Genomic DNA, 4,206 nt, shown 5'->3' with positions numbered 1-4,206 from the left:
CAGAAGCATCAGTACTTGTTGAAATCTTAGCTTCATAAATGTTACCACGCCTGTATCCTTTTAGAACAACTTTGCCTTTGGATTTACTCACAACTTCACAGTGTTCTTCAAAGAAATCAACATGATAACCTCTGTCACAGATTTGACTTATACTCAGCAAATTATGTTTAAGTCCTGAGACCAGAGCTACATCTTTAATGATGACATTCCCTAGATTGATATTGCCATATCCCAATGTTTTTCCAATGTTGCCATCTCCATAAGAAACACTTGGGCCAGCTTTTTCCACAAAGTCTGATAGCAGGGCTTTATTTCCAGTCATATGTCCTGAACATCCACTGTCCAGAACTAGAATATTTTTCCTGTTGCCCTGCAATCACAAAGACCACTAATGATTAGTTTTAAGGACCCAGACTTGCTTGGATCCTTTGGCCTTATCAAGTTTGTTAACATTTGCAGCGGATTTAGCATCAGAGTTTATGTTAACATTTTTCTTATCAGAACTTACACTATCAGACTTTGAATCAGAATTTACACTAGAAGGAACAATGGAAACTTTCTTCAAAGAAGGTTTTAATTGATAAAAATCATAGTACAAACTATGATATTCCTTACAAGTATAAATGGAATGCCATAAACTACCACAATGAAAACAAGGATTTTGTGGTTTATATCTAACAGACTGACTCTTAATTCCTAATTTTGAAGGTAAGGAGTTAATGTTCTTATTCTTCCTGCAAAACGAAGCCAGATGGTTAGAACTTCCACAGTTATGACATGTTTTCCTAGGAGCATCAGGAACAGGTTTATAATCATTGCTTTTATTCACACCTTCCTTTTCATTCCTATTTTTCCTAGGTGATTTTACCTTGTTTACATTCTTAACATCTTTCAGCTTATGCTTAAGCTGCTTCTTAGTCATTAAGCCTATGTTTACTTCAGCTGTCTTTTCCTGTTCTAGTTTGTCAGAAGTTAATCCCTTTCTAACTTCTGATTTATCATTATCAGACTTTACAGTTACAAACTTAACAGGTTTTAACTTTGGCTTTTGCTTAACAACAGGCTTAATTTCTACAGTTCCTTTATCATTCTTATCCTCTCCATAACCTAAGCCCTCTTTTCAATTTTCACTACATAGCAAATTTTGAGTTGTTCTGCCAGAGTTAGTCCAAGTCCTGATTATCTCTCTTTCCTTTTCTAACTCAGTTTTTAGAGATTCATTCATTTTTAGCACTTCATCCCTAACATAAAAAGCATCATCTCTATCCTTCTGAGTTTGATGGAACATAACTAACTCTTTTTCTAAGAAATCATTTCTTTTCTTAAAAGCAAGATTTTCAGAAGTTAATCTTTCACATGTTAAAGTTTTATCGCTATAACTAACAAACATGGTTTTAAGATATCTTCTCAACTCATTAATATTATTAGTATGAAAAGCATAAGTAGTTTGAGGTACCTTTGTTTCAGCAGCTTCAGAACTGCTCTCAGCACTTTCTTTATCAGCATTTTCCATCAACGCATAGTTCTCCTCACTTTCAGAGTCTGAGGTGTCTGTCTAGCTTTTCTGCTTTGTGACAAGAGCCTTGCCTTTGTCACCCTTTACTTTCTTGCAATCAGGAGATATGTGGCCTTTCTCACCACAGTTATAGCATTTGACATTGGTATAATCTCCTCTATCAGACTTTCCTCCTCTGCCTTCAGATCTTCTGAAATTCTTCTTATCAGAACTTGTGCCTTTCCTGGAAAACTTCTTTCCCTTCCTGAACTTCCTGTATGCAATCTTTGTGATCCCTTTCACCATAAGAGCACACAGCTTCATCATCTCTTCATCAGCATCAGTCTCAGGCAAGCTTTCAGAATCTGAGTCATCATCACTTTCAGAATTTGATGACTCAGTATCAGACTTTGTGAAAAGAGCTTTACCCTTGTCTTTCCTTGAGGTAGCTGCCTTGGGGGATTCTTCTTCAGCCTTAAGAGCAACTGTCCTTGACTTTCCTCCTTTCCTCTTGCTTCTTTATTCCATCTCAAGTTCATGAGTCTTGAGCATTCCATAAATTTCATCAAGAGTTGTTTCGTCAAGATTGTAATTGTCTCTTATTGTTGTTGCCTTCAAATCCCAACATTCAGGAAGAGCTAACAGGAATTTAAGGTTTGAATCTTCAAGATCATACTCCTTATTAACCAGTGACAGATCATTCAAGAGTTTGACAAATCTATCATATAAATGAGTCAATGATTCATTAGCCTTTGAGTCAAAGTGTTCATACTCTTGAGTGAGTATTGTCTTCCTGTTCTTCTTAATTGTATCAGTTCCCTGACACCTTGTTTCCAGAGCATCCCATATCTCCTTAGCAGTCTTACAGTTAATTACCCTATTTGACATTACATTATCAATGGCACTATGCAGTAAGTGTCGTACCTTAGCATCCTTAGCAATTGATGCGATATCTTCAGCAGTATAATCACTTTTTTTCTTTGGTACGGTCTTTGCTGCTTCACCTGCAACTGCAACAGCGAGCTTGGTTGGTTTGTGAGGCCCTTCCTTGATTCTATCAAGATATTCTGGATCTGTAGCTTCCAGAAACATGGTCATCCTCACCTTCCATATGGCATATTCAGATGGTCTCAGTATGGGAACTCTGATGGTTTCATACCGACTATAAATTTGTGTCTTTGGAGGTTCTTCAGTTTTGGTAGGCTTAGTTGGAGTTTCTGTGTCAGACATGATTGTGTTTGGATCTTTAACTGTATGTGTGTTAACAGATAGGCTCTGATACCACTTGTTAGGTCACACACACTATAGAGGGCGTGAATACAGTGTAAAATACAATCAAATCGAACTTTTAATATTTCAAGTAACAGAAAACAAACTTTATTGAAACAATAAACTCTGTTATAGTATGGAACTGTTACCTCTCAGTGATGAACAAATATCACGAGAGCTGCTAGGGTTACAATGAATAATCTTCTCGAATATGATAACACTTATAGTGTAAACCCTAAGTCTGTGTTTATATACTACACAGTTACAAGATAATCACTAATTGATATGGAATATAATTCTGCTTCCTAAAATATATCAATCAGATATCTTTTCTTCCAAGTATTCTATTCTTCTTAGAATTCCTTCTTCATGCATATCTCTTCTTATGTTTATCTCGATCTTCTTTCCTTTAATCAGCTACTGTCCTTATCTGAACGTCCTTCAACACTTAAGTTCTGATATCTATCTTCTGATGATTATCTCCTGATAATATAAGTACTGATATCCTTAAGTCCTGACTTCCAGTATAAGTACTGATTCCCAGTTAAGTACTGATTTGTTCTGTTAAGTAAGATCTGAAAACTAAACATAAATCATATTAGCCATGACATTATCAAATATATCTAACACTATCCGTTGAAGGAGTAGCTTTACTTAGAAATAAGTTTAGTATTGTAGCACATTTCATTCTCTGTATTTCAGTTGTAATTCTTAGATGTTGTGGGAAATTATCAGTCATGTTGACTACTAGTGGATATGCAAATAGGAGGGCTAACTGTAAATATTTCATGCCTTGTAATTTTGTATAAGTGAAGTAGTATCAACTGATATTAAAGGCCTTCAACGGATGAGAAACAAAGCTTCAAAGGATGTCTCTAAAGCTTCAACGGATAAAGCTTCAACTGCTAAATGCATCAACGGATAAAGCTTCAACGGATAAAGCTTCAACGGATAATGCATCAACGGATAAAGCTTCAACGGATGCTTAGTTCAATAGCAGTTGATAGTGACAATTCATAAGCTGACAGAGGCACATGGGTTGACAGAGACAAACTGGAATGTGGCAGCCTCTAGGAGGAATCAAGAAAATGCAGCATTTCCATTCTGGTGCAAACAAGGAAGTATTCAAAGATTCATAGCTAAACCTAAATTGCATTGGATAGAGAAATGAAGAAGAAACATGTGAAGAATCTTTTATTTGTATTTTACAATTTTTTCTTCACTTGTAAACTTGGTGATATATAAACCAAGTAGCAGCTAGTAATTAGAGGTGTGAATTTTTCCAGCGCTGTTTAGAAAAATCCAGAGAGAAAATCATCTAGTTTGTACTAGGACGCAGCTGTGATTTAATTCTTTGAATCACAGATTTTGTGAAATAACACATCTCTGGTGGAACAACAAATCCACCAGAAAAGTTTTTTAAGTTCTTTGTGTTCTTTACA

This window comes from Apium graveolens, chromosome 2, assembly GCF_009905375.1.
Source record: "Apium graveolens cultivar Ventura chromosome 2, ASM990537v1, whole genome shotgun sequence".
Classification (NCBI taxonomy): Eukaryota; Viridiplantae; Streptophyta; class Magnoliopsida; order Apiales; family Apiaceae; genus Apium; species Apium graveolens.
This window is presented reverse-complemented; position numbering follows the sequence as displayed.